This window comes from Bactrocera tryoni, chromosome 5, assembly GCF_016617805.1.
Source record: "Bactrocera tryoni isolate S06 chromosome 5, CSIRO_BtryS06_freeze2, whole genome shotgun sequence".
Classification (NCBI taxonomy): Eukaryota; Metazoa; Arthropoda; class Insecta; order Diptera; family Tephritidae; genus Bactrocera; species Bactrocera tryoni.
This window is the reverse complement of record NC_052503.1, coordinates 75,697,540-75,711,820: the sequence shown is the minus strand read 5'-3', so window position 1 is coordinate 75,711,820 and position 14,281 is coordinate 75,697,540.

Genomic DNA, 14,281 nt, shown 5'->3' with positions numbered 1-14,281 from the left:
CACCAAGACAATACAACGTGTCACAAGTCTGTGAAAACGTTGGTAAACATGCACTAATTGGGCTTAAAATTGCTTCCGCGTCCAGCGTATTCTCCAGTTCTGGCTCCCAGCGACTATTTCCTATTCTCATATCTCAAAAAAATGCTCGCTGGGAAGAAATTTTTGGTCGAATGATGAGGTGATCTCCGTAACTCGGAGATATTTTGAAGCAAAGGACAAATAGTATTGCAAAAATGATATAGAATACTTAGGGTTGTGGCTTAAGTGGCAGCCTCGTTCCACAAGTTCATTTAAAATGTCTTTCACCATTAGATCCGAAACAATGGGGAAAGGACGCCACCTACCTGAGTGCTTTTAAATCCTTTCCTGTGAAAGAGGTAGCAATTAAGTGCAGCTTACCAGAAATAAGGGCCTCTACAAACATTTTCAAATCTCAATTTAAGTAATCAGTGGGAATTTGAAAGACTTTGACTTATAGCAAGTCGTTCTGCAAACTTAAGAAATTGGATTTTATTGAAGCAAAGCTTATAAATGGAGACTGAAGGGAAGCAGTCTGCATAAATCTTTCCAGCGTTTGAAATTCAGCACACAAGTCAAAAAGGGTTCACCTGTCCTCAGCAAGTTATGGATTCTTATAATAGCGCCAGGAATTACGAATAATACTTCAAACGAGCTCTGCCGTTGGTACATTTGAACTCATTAATTATTGAAAAATTACAAAGCGTTATTTACTTAAAAAATCGATGCCATAACACAAATGTTTTCCAGAAGCGAGCGCCACATTACCACATATGTACATACATAGCTGCAATATTAATAATCATGAGTTCTTTGGCATCATTTCTATGGAAAATTTCAACGCACAAAGCAAATAGTCGTCATGCGGGAATATTAGATAGCAGAAAAGGTAAAATAATAACCGTGCATACACATGTTGTGGATTGTTGTGTGCCACAAAGGTACACAATGGAAATTTGCACAACACACGCATTTATTTTAATGTCCCATAATGGGGCAAGTCAACGCGAGGACCCTGTGTGCGGTGTCTTTGGGGAAATGCATATGCTATGCACACGGCAAGGTAAACAAATCAACGGGAAAGGCACACACACACACATTCACATGCGCATGCAAATATGCAAAAGTGGTATTGTATAACGGCAACACAAACAACAATGCAATCACGGTGTGTTTTAGCGGCGCAGCGCCAAGAGAAATTCCCAGAAATAATTGCCGCAAACAGAAATCCGTAAACAAATCCGTATACCGTATACAAAACAATCGTATATCCTGTCAACTGTATGATTGCGGCATATATGTATGTAAATGCGTGCAGTCAGTGTATTGAGTATTGTTGTTGTTGGACGGAAAAGCGCGTTCTCATTGAATTGCGCAATGTTGCGACATAGCGCCACACAAACGAAATGACAAAAAATTGCAAAATGAGAAAACATATGTGTTTGTTGTTTTTGGTATGGTTGTTGTTGTTGTAAATTATTTCCATGTTTTAAAAAATGTATGAAATTACCGCGCGCAGCAGGAAAGCCCGCTTTGAAATGGCAGCGCAGCCGTAAATAAGCGCTTGTGCGGGTAACTTGAGAGACAACGATCCTGAAGCCAGCGCTGGCGACTTAACAACATGTCATCACTCGCATTTTTTTCTCGGCTACCCTTGAGGCAGCACTTCTCCAAGCAGCAGCACAGCATAAATAAACTAAAGTAAGCAACAAAAAACATTAAAATTCAACCTGCCAGTGCTCAGCTATATTTAGAAATCCACACACAATATGGGGTCCTGCGTTTGTGCTGAGTTTCAGTCGCGTTTCCGATTTTTTCTTGCTCCATTATCATGCTTCTGCTTTTTGTTTGCATGCCATTGCTTGCGCACATTCATATCTCATTTTTATTGTCTATCCGGAAAGCGGTGCTACCTTTACAATCCGCTGTTGCGCCGCGCTGCGTGTGGGTCGCAAGGGCGGTCTAAGAAACGGCTATGCGCGATTGAAGGAAACATTTCCGTGCTTCTGTTCGGATGCTGTGTGCTCAAATATGCTTGTTGTTGTCTGCATTTGTTATTGTTGTTGCTATTTTTTCGTCGTTGTAGAATGTAGTACATATGTATTCATTTGTCATATTGGTTTGTTACTGGCGTTGTTTCGGGTTTTTACTGTTTCTGATTTCGGATTGTGATTTTTTGGGTTAATGGCAGTACTGCACTACTTTTTCGTTTGTTAAGCTATATTCATAAAATTTGGCATGAATTATTGCAATAGGCAACATTACAATCTACGAGCATATTTTATTGTTCAGATCGAACAGCTATAGCTTATAGCTGTCAAACAAACTGATCAATCCGAATCCAGTCTGATCAATCCGAATCCAGTCTTTGTATGAATAATTTTTCTATTGAACGAGATATCTGCACAGAATTGAGTACAGACTATTTTCCAAGGCAACGCTACAATCTCCGAAGACATTTTTGAGATCAGATTATTATAGCATATAGCTGCCATACAAACTGAACTATCAAACTCAAGTCTTTGTATGGACAACTTTTTTATTTGATGAGTTATCTTTAAGAAATTTGGTATATATTATTATTATTCGATACAACTCTATAATCTCCAAAAAAATTTTTTAGATCGGACTAATATAGCATATAGCTGTCATACAAACTAACCGATAAAAATAAAGATTAAGACCTTTTTATAACTTTTTATGCTAACAGAAATGTTATTGTGAAGACTATTATAGCCTAGGCTAACTTTATATTGTTTTTTATTAAACATTTTTTTGTTTTTTAATTTTATTTTTTCTTAATATTTTTATTAAATTTTTTTTATTTTTGATTTCAGAATATGCGAAGCGGTTATATATTTGCTTAGTTATTGGTTATGAATTGAAAAGGTAAGTTAATATTTTGTTGAACAACCTGTATATGTAACAAAATTAGCCTGTATGTGTAACTTATCTATACGATTCAGTACTACAAGCTCTTAATGTTAAAATTTTCGGTTCAAACTGAGGCTATGTCTTATCTAATAGCGATATTTAGGTATTAGTTGAAAATACTTAGAGCAACAATTGAATTTTTGTACTATTTTTTCTGACTTTTGATGTATTGGTTTTTGTTTATCTGTTTTTATTTTTTGTTGTTTTTTTTGTTCGTTTTTCAGATTTTTTCCCTGTATTTTTTCTGTTCTTTTCTGTTTCTGTTTTTGCTTTGCTTTTTTCTGTTTTTGTTTTTTTTTTTTTTGTTTTTGTTTTTATTAAGAATATACGAAACATATTCTTTCAATTGTGAGGTGGAACCTCTAATCAGTCTCTTTTTGTATAAAAATTGAAACTTATTGGATTTAGTACTAAGTCAAAGCAGTTAAATTGGTCCAGCAACTCAGTGCTCATTACAGGTTTATTTTTTAATAAGTTATGCATTATTGTGCAAAATGATATAATATATGTTTTCTAATATTAATAAAGGCGAATTTTAACATCTAATATTGTTTCATCTGAACTCGCCTGCCAGCAAGTGAGACTTACATAACATCACCTAAAATGCAAAATAACGTAACATCACTTTTCATATGTTTATAGGCGAAGGAAAAACGATATGAAAGAGATTACTCATATTGAAAAAAAAATTTGAGTTTTGGTTATAAATTGGTTATAGATTGGTTACATATTAGTTATATATTCGTTATATATTGGGTATTAATTGGTTATATATTGGTTATTTATTGGTTATAACTAAGCACGTAAGCTGAAAATATTTGCTACATACATATATCTAATATGCTGTAGTGCATGTAATGTAAGCATTAAAAAAACTTTATTTCGATTTTCTGCTGCTACGTTGTTTAGCATTTTAGGTGACTATATAAACTGCTGGCACTCCACATCACTCATACGCCATGGTGTACCCTTTGAAATTTCATTTTCCTTACCTTCTACGCCCAAATTCTTTCAAATTTACGCTTGAATTGTAAAAGTATTAACATCTACCGCTTATCTAATGTGCAAGTTGTATTTTGTTATAGCTTAACGCTTAACTTCAAGTACCAGCTGCGGTTGTGTTGCTGACTTTCTAAGTATAGCAAACGAAAAATGTTCACAAGTAAGTGAAATACAAACTTCTTAAGCGGAATTATGTTCGCTCTTCATTCGATTTTGCTTTGCTTTGCAGTATTGTACAAGCAAGCAGCTACACACACGCATACAAACACACCCACCCACTAAAGGAACTTCATATTTTGCTTGCGTGTGTGTGTTTGTATGCCAGCGCATTAATGTCCTTGCCGCCGTTCACATGTTACACAGCGCTGTTGCTTACAACTTAAGTACACACTGCTGTATGCCATTAAAATTCGCCCACAACGCCAAGTCAACAGCGCCATGCTGATAGCAAAAAACAATAAAAATAAAAATAAATATGAGGAAAGTTGCAAGCTTAGCGTTGTATCTTATTTTGCAGCTGTGCTGCGTCTGCCAACCGTGCATACTTACCTAAATAACGGTGCTTAGAGCTTCTTGCATGTGTGTTATGTATAATTTTGCATGCAAGCGCAGCGCAGCTAACCCATACAGTGTCTTCAAATATTTTTTTTTTGTTTATGCTTTTGTTTATGTATGTTTGTTTGTATATACATTATATGTGTTTTTAATGTTTGCATTTCAACGCTTTAACTTGCTGTCGCTGTTGTTTTTCGTTTTATATTATTATTTTTTATTTTTTCCCTGCTGTTTGCTGCGGATTTGCATGCATCAAGTGGGAATGTTTTAGAGTTGGCTTTCTTTTAATTTTTGCTACACTTAGGACGCTCGCAATGTCTTTTTAGGAGTTTCTTTTTAATTTCTTTTTGACTTGTGCTGTGTTGCAACTGAAACGGCTGTCGGTTGTCAGCGTTGTCAGCTGTGGCAACAGTCAGCAAATATAAATGTATTCATGAGCTGGCATACACGCACCCGCACACCAACAAATAGAGGAGCAAAGGTAAATATATGGCTATACTGGCGCATATAGTCATGTTAATAAGAGTTTACCGTTGGAGTTGCTTCCATGTGCTAAATAATATGTATGTATGTGTATATTATACGTATATATATCCATGTATGAAAATATGAGTGCTTAGTAAGTTATTATTTGAAAATAACAAGTAGCAGTTAATGCCTGTTTGGCAGTATAATTTTAAGCAGCACTTATACCTTTACTTTGAACATTCAGTTTGCTTGGCAGCTATATGCTATAGTGGTCCGATCTAAACAATTTCTACGTATATTGTAGAGTTGTCTGGGAAAATATTTTGTGCTAAATTTTAAGAAAATATTTCGTCAAATAATAAAGTTTTCCATACAAGGACTTGATTTTGAACAATCAGTTTGTATGGCAGCTATATGCTATAGTGGTCCGATCTAAACAATTTCTACGTATAGTATAGGTTTATCTTAGGCAATATTCTGTGCTAAATTTCGTGAAGATATCTCTTCAAATGAATAAGTTTCGCCTACAAGGACTAGATTTTGAACGTTCAGTTTGTATGGCAGCTATATGCTATAGTGGTCCGATCTTCACTATTTCTGCAGATATTTTAGTATTTCTTTAGAAATCAAGCTGTGTCAAATTTCATATAGATATCTTGACAAATAAACAAGTTTGTTATACAAGGATTTGATTTTCAACGTTCAGTTTGTATGGCAGCTATATCCTATAGTGGTCCGATCTTCACTATTTCTGCAGATATTTTAGTATTTCTTTAGAAATCAAGCTGTGTCAAATTTCATATAGATATCTTGACAAATAAACAAGTTTGTTATACAAGGATTGGATTTTCAACGTTCAGTTTGTATGACAGCTATAAGCTATAGTTATTCGATCTGAACAGTTTCTTCAGATATTTTAGCATTATTTTAGAAAATAATTTTTACCGAATTTCATGCAGATATCTCTACAAATAAAAAAAGTTTTCATGCAAGGACTTGATTTCGAACGTTCAGTTTGTATGACAGCTATATGCTATAGTGAACCGATATCGACAATTACAACAAATGAGCAGCTTCTTGGAAAGCAAAGCGCGGTTACAAAATTTCAGTTCGATCCCTCAACAACGGCAGTATCTTTTTGTTCACGTACTTACAGCACTTTATAAAAAGAAGCGTAGAAGTCCTGCAAGCCCACTTTTTCCAATTTCTAAACATTTTTAATATATTATTTCCAATTTGAGACGTGATTTTAAGCATATTCTTATTAGAATTTTGCATATTTGCAAATTTTAATTTCCACTGCTCCGCAAATAAGCAAACAAACACGTTGCTTTCAAGCTCATTGCCTCCGAAAGGCGTTTTTGTCATTTGCAATGATGGCGACAGCTCGCATTCAAGTCTGCATGCAATTCAAAATCATTCGTCTATGCGAGAAATCAAACAACTTTTTCACACTTGACAAGTCCGCTAAGTATGGTCTCGGGCTAAAATAAAACCGAAATTGCACATTTTGCACCAACACAGGCGCCCGCTGCAACGAAGTGCAAATGATACTGCCAGTGCAGGCGACACCAACGCGCAGTCAAGCACAAAAATGCATACAAATGTATTTAAATATTTATGTGAGTATGTGTGTCTGCATGCTGCATCCTTTGTCAATATTTATTTACTCACACATGGCAACTCACCCACCCGACTGCCGGTTACCGGTTGCACTCTAGTGGGTGTGTGGCTTCATTAAGCGAAGTGTTGCGACATGCCAAACAAATTTGTTCAAGTGCAAATGTAATGCATTATATACCGTTATTATGTGTGCGAGTATCATTGCTGCAGCGTATATGTTTGTGTGTGGGTATTATTGTTTCATCATTGCTGTCATAATGGCAAGCAAGTTGAAAGGTCCTTCAAACGCGCCGAAATGTATGCAATATATATGCTTACGTGTTTAACTAACACCTAGACAGCATTTTATGTGTGTATTTAATGCTCTAACACACACACATATATATAGTAATTGCATACAGATATATGTATATATATTGGTTTGCCGTTTAATAATAGTCAAGTGGCATGCAATCAAAAACATTTTAATAATTAATTTCGAATGAAATGTTTTAAAAATGTTTATATGTACAAATGTAAAAAAAATTATGGCATTGAAAGCCCCCCCAAAAAATATTACTAATATCGTTAAATACAGGCATTGATCGAAGGACAAGTCAAAATTTTATTTTTGGCAAAATGACGCATTCCCAAAAAAATTAATTTTTTGTGAAAAAATCTTGAAAAACCAAAATGTTATCAAAAATCCTATTTTTCGATATTACATAACAAAAATATCTCTCTCTCTCTCTCTCTCTCTATGAGTTAAATAATGATTTTATTATGTCATAACGTATTTAAGACCTCATTGTATTATGGTACGGTTCTTTATGTTAAGTTATGTTATGCTATATTATGTTATGTCATTTTATGTTATGTTATGTTAAGTTACGTTATGTTATGTTATGTTATGCTATATTATGTTATGTTGCGTTATGTTATGTTATGCTACGTTATGTTATGTTTTGTTATGTTATGTTGTGTTGTGTTATGTTATGTTATGTAATGTTATGTTATTTTGTTATGTTATATTTTGGTATGTTAAGTTATGTAACGCTACGTTATGTAATATTATACTAAGTTATGTTAAATTATGTGCTGATATGCTACGGTATGTTACTTTATATTATGTTATATCAAGTTATGCCATGATAGGTCACGCTAAGTCAAGTTAAGTTAGTTAGAACTTTCTGTGAAACTCGGTAAATCTGCGACAGAGACGTTTGATATGACCAAGCAGGCTTACCCAGATATTGCTTTAGAAAAAAGACGAAGAGGCAATCTTCCGAGTGGCACACCCCGGCGTCTCCTCGTCTAAAAAAGAGAAGAATGAGCAAATCCAAAGTAAAAACGTTGCTCATTGTCTTTTTTGACATCAAATGTATCGTCCACCATGAATTGGTTCCTCCTGGCCAAACCGTCAATACGAAGTTTTACGTGGAAATCCTCAAGAGACTCAAACGAAGGGTCAATCGAGTCCGACAAGACAACGCAGCCGATTGGAAGTTGCACCACGACAACACCCCGCCTTACAGCCCAGATGTGGCCCCCGTACTTTTTTGTTACCTTACCTGAAAAGGTTGTTGAAAAACAAGCATTTTGAGACGACAGAGGGCATCCAAGGAGAATGCCTTCCGTGACGCCTTCAATGCATTACCTAATCTAAAACTAACCGAATAAGACTTAATGATTAAATGATATTTTATAGTTTTTCAGTCTCTTCTGGAACAATTTTTCAGCTATCGTGAAATCAGTAAATAAATTTCTTTCACATTGCGCGCCAGCTTTTTGGTTTTATTTAACTTTTTCGAAAAAAAACATTTGCTTAATTGATTTCGAAGCACAAATTGCAATCAGCCATCAACGGGAAATGACTTTCATTAACTTTTTATTTGGCTTGGTAACAATGTGAATTGAATTAAAAAGTGGAAAATATATGTACATAGCTATAGATAGATATATTTGTATGTATATTGATATTAATATATACATATGTCATGCATATATGCACATCATCCGCAACACTTCCGCAATTTGGCGCTTATTTAACTCGCACTATTTTATTTGCGTACAAAAGCGCAAGCAATTTACGTATGCAGCAACAAAAAAAAACTCAGTTTTAACAATAAAAATAAATAAATAAAAGAAATTTAATTCAAGTGCAATCAAATAGTGGCATGGCAAAAGGCTTGCCATTGGAAAATGCAAATTTTTAGCGAGAAAATTTATGAAATAGAAGTGTGGCAAAAAGCTTAAAGCGCGCAGCAGTAACACCACACACACACACACACATGCCTTTACTAGTTAATACAATGCTTGAAAATTCAATAAAAACTTGCATTGAATGGCCAACGCACTTACACACACTCATATACGCATACATACATGACGCTTGCTTATTGATAGTCATATTGGAAAATTCATAACGAATTCATGCGACCGGAAATAATTGCTGAATTCAAATTTAAATGAACGGAAGTAATTTCGAGTTTGATTTCTGATTTTCTGCACTTTCCACAAGCACACATACACACATACTTAAAGTAACTGACCAGCGCCCTACAATGCGCACGTCTGTGCGTCCAACAACCTACCGCTGACCGCGCGCTTGTCCGCCCGCCTGACCACTACTGGCAGGCAGCCTAGCCTGGCCAGTTATTCAGCTGTCATGCTGCAGCTTACATTCATGATTTCAATGCATTCAATACAATCTGAATGATCTGAATGACGTGTATTTGCACGCATTGTGTAGCGACGTGTGTGTGTGTGGAGCGTAGTCGGCATATTTGGTACTTGGTCGCTTGGTAATGCTGCTGCTGCTGGTGTTGCTGCTGCAACGCATTACTGGTCATCGGAAATGCAGGATATTATGCTGAAATCGAATCAAAAGCAAAATTTCAAATCAACGCATGCACATTTGCTTGTAATAAATAAATATGCAGTTATTCACTGCAACATGCACGCATACATTGGCAACACTACTTTGCAAATTAATACGTCTAAGTGTGGATTGGAGACCCAATAGAAAAATGTAGGAAGAGTTCGGTGTTGTAGCATGCTTTTCAAAGTTCGGTTTCTTACTGAAAACTAATGAGGCTTGGCTATCTTTTCAAAGAGCGTTTTCCTACTCAAATCCAAAGAGGCTTGGCTACCTTTTCAAAGACCGATTTCTTACTGAAATCCATTAAGGCTTGACTATCTTTCCAAAAAACGATTTCCTATTCAAATCCAATAAGGCTTGGTTATTTTAATAGCGTTAAGCCATCATTTTGTGCTAGAGCACAAAGTATGCTCTCTCTTACTAGTTCCTTAACTAAATTAAAACATTCGGTTATTTTTTCGGTTATTATAAGTTAGCTTTAGGTTAGGTTTGATCATTAAGGGTTAATCCAAAAACATTACTCACGGCACTTGAACAGATAACAGCGCTTTGTCTTAACCGTAAATTCTCAAAAATGTTTCACTAGAAACTCATAGATCGTCGATAGATTTGAGCTTACAACAAATGTGAGCGCCCGGTTAGTTTAAAACCACGACACTTCGAAGGGCGTACATGGAACATCGAAATCTTGCTCAAGCACTTGTAAAAGCATTTCGTGGCAAATCATAGTATATCAACACCAGGTACACTTGAAGATAATGATAGACAGAAAGATAGAAAATTGAAGCTTTGCAACGCGAACCATGGTCTATTGTGCTCTCTCCTATATCGCATAAGGTTATAAAGATCCAGCATTCTGAACAATTCTAGGAGCCTGCTGGGCGCGACACGGGAGATGCGATCCCTTTCTGTGTAGATGAATCCTAAGGCCTTGAGAAGATAATGATAGAAATCAAGAAGTCGCCTAGAACTCAATAAAACTGTAATTTTATCATGTACTAAAAAAATAAAGCAGCCTCTAATGCTTCTACATTGAACAGCTACATCTTACTCAATCGCTTAAAAGAGAATCTAGTGCCAAATAATATATCTCTTTAAGCTACTTTGGAAAATAATGTTAGAAACTAAGCAGATGCTTCAAACGTTAATTACCGTTATTTTAATATACATATATATTAATTCTCTGAAATGTATTTGAAATTTTGTAAGGTTCCGATCTTAGCTACAGTAACCGAAAGTTATCGCGCTACACGAAAGGTAGTAAAAGCACATTTATAAGCAAATTCTTCATCAAATTTTCAGCGAAGGAAAAAAATTGCTAGGAAAGAAGTGATAAAGAGATCAACGAGTATCAATGTTCAGAATGTAGATAAAAAATTTCTGTTACTGCCTCGCAAACTGAAATTTCGAGAGCTCGTCAGAGCTGATATGTGAGACCCAGACTGTTATATTAATATTAATAAATACTGTCGTGTGCCCGCTACTGAGTTCATTAACAGAGAAATTAGGCAGTAAGTAATTAAGGAGTCTTACTCTTCTGTTTACATTTAGTCATGACAACAACCTTTCTTTACATATGGTGGCAAAAACTCTTTACTTTACATTTCATTGGGTCGGCGAACTCTTTGTTAACGTTTCTTGGGGTCGGTGACCCCTTTGTTCACATTTAGCTAAGTCAAAGAACATTTGTTTACATTTAGCCAAGTCGAAAACCTTTATTTATAATTAGTCATGACAATAAACTTTATATAGCATTAGAAGTTATAAAAATCGTAATATTGATGTTGATCAGACGATACCCTGTTCTGAAGTTCGTGTCAAACGCAGGCATCCGAAAGGATGACGACTCCTCATTGACCTACTAACTGAACTCCATTTGGCATCGCAAGGAAACCAACTGGTCTTTGAGTGGCTAATTGGCCTGCCATACTAACCTGACCTAGCCTAGTAATCTTATTCTGGGTTTAAAATCAGATAATTGTCAATCTAAGTACCAGTACTGTATCAGACTTTTAAGAGCGATACTTCTCCCTAAATTATTCGACTCCGGTTCTACTAGAAATAAAACACGTTGTCAGGCTTGAATAATGTTTGAACAATGGCTATTTTGTTACCAGCTGACACTACTCTACATTTTTCCTTCAACTGCTTGAGCGGTAGGAGTATTCTTAGTTTACCTTTTCGCTCCTACAGGGCACACGCATACATGCGCTTATTTCCTGCATGTCGAAAGCCTGTATAAGTGGCCTCTCGCATTCGCTGTGAACCATGAACAACAATTTGCATGGACATTGAACATGAATACTGCTGATTGCTTTTGCGTCCAACGTCGGAGCGAAGAGCGGGGCGAGCGGCGTGGAGCGGCCAAGAATGATGCGACTAAATTGGGTGGTTATGCATTGAACGGCGGCCGAAGGATAGGTAATTTGAAAGCATCGTGCTTTTTCTTTCCTGCGCTGCTGCCGCAGGGCTATTCAAATTTAAATACACTTTGGCAAACGGAAGCTGTTGAAGCTTTACAAAATGCATTGGCAACAATGCAGCCAAATGTAACGGCAAAAAACCACAAAAAGTAAAGTCGACAACAAAACAACTGGAAGACATGAAAAACTGCATGTGTATTTACATATGTGCATCTATGTATGTGTACGAGTGTGTGTGTGTAAATGGAAATGTGTGCTTTTGTATTGCGCAACGAGAATGGCTGCGTTGGCATACAATACAATTTCAGCAGCTTTGATTATCAACACACTCACACAACATACACACATATGCAAAGGAGTCATTTTATTTATATATTTATAAGCCAGTAGGATAAAGCATCTCGTTGCGTTTGAGTACATTTGTAATTTATTTTTATGCACATTACATGCAGAACTACAATTTAGCATATTATGAGTGCTCATTATACCCTGAATAGAGTAAAGGATCAGCGTATTGAGCTGCGTCGGCTAAGTCATGTCCTTCTGTGTATCCATTTTGTATATACGCGAAATAGCCCTCAGTTTTTGAGATATCGACCAGAAATTTCGCCTACGATCTTTTCTTACCAAGTGACTGCTCATTTGCGGGAATCGCCAATATCGGATCAATATAGCATATAGCTGCCATACAAATTGGCTCGTCGAACTCAAGTCCTTGTATGGAAAACTTTTCGATTTAACAAGCTTTCTTCCCGATATTTTGAGAAAATTATTATCCAATGCAACTTTATAATCTCCCAAGAAATTCTTCAGATCGGACAACTATAGCATATAGCTGCCATACAAACTGGCCCATCAAACTCAAGTCCTTGTATGGAAAACTTTTTTATTTGATGAACTATCTTCACAAAATTTTGCAAACATTATTATCCGATGCAACCCTATAATATCCAAAGAAATTGTTCATATCGAACAACTATAGCATATAGCTGCCATACAAACTGACCCATCGAACTCAAGTCCTTGTATGGAAAACTTTTCCATTTGATAAGCTATCTTCCCGAAATTTTGAGAAAATTATTATCCAATGCAACTCTATAATCTCCGCAGAAATTATTCAGATCGGACAACTACAGCATATAGCTGCCATACAGGCTGACCGAACCAAATCAAGTTAAGGTCTGCTAATACCCTTTAATGCTGTAAAAGATGTAATTGTGTTGGGTATTATAGTTTCTGGTTGCATTTTAGTGTGTGTGCGTGAACGAGAGCGCTGCTTTATGGCCATAAATGCTGCAGAAAATGCATAGGTTCCGCCAATAATACATGCACTCACACATACGTGCACACAAAAAGTCTTAATCTATAGAACTTATAAGTTTATGTGTGTATGTATGTGTGTGAGTGTGTGCTTATAAAATCTCTAGTCCTAGCAAACTAATAAAACTTGCTTTCCCATGTCGGCTCTGCGGTCACAAGCAATTTTCTGGTAGAACAAATCGAAAACCATATTATTAAATTACTTTAAGTGCTTTGTTGCTGTAATTGGCAAAATATATACATATAAAGAATATGCAAGGAATTTACAATTGATGCATCGGCAAGTGCCGCTGTGTCGCATGCAAAGTACGCAATTTCTCTGAAATAATATTATATTTGCATGAAAGTGGCGGTAGTTTACTTTTTTCTCCACTCTAGTTTATGAGATGAGCTTTTCAAAGACCTTTGCATCAAATTAAACCTAAAGCATCATTAACCCCATGATACAACTATATTTAGGGCCCTTCAAAGTCGATCAGCTTCTACTCAATTGGAGAGATTTCGCGATGGAGGTTGAATTTTCCGACTGTTGTACCAAAGATGCCTTATTTGCCCACTCTGTCGTTAAAATCTCTAGGCGAAATTTTGCACTGGACCTACTTGTCTTCGCCCTCGTCCCGTCCTAATGCCATCAACCATCTGGATATCGGCACTGTCCAAATTAAGGTACAGGACTTTCCAGATGCATGCTCTTAAATCACAGTACTTATTACGTTTGCTATAGTCGTCATTTAAAGTGGGGTCTGTCATCCGAGGCTGCTGTTTCCTTTTCATAGAGCGAGCAGTTTGTTTCAAGACCGAGGCCCGCTCGCAGCCGCAACTCTTGTGAATAGGCGCTGCAGTTAGACTTCAGAGAACCCTTAAACCGAATATGTTGGAGTGACTCCACTGAAGCTTCCTCTGTGACCCCAGTCTTCACACTGGTTGGCTACCGCATTTTACGCAAGGGTTAGTCATGTCTCCAGGGTGCGGACGAGAGAGTAGGAATTGGGTATACTACGACTCTTAACTGCTTACCCATAAGCATGACTATAGCCAATAACACCCCAGCCAGGTTAAAAATATGTGTATACATTTA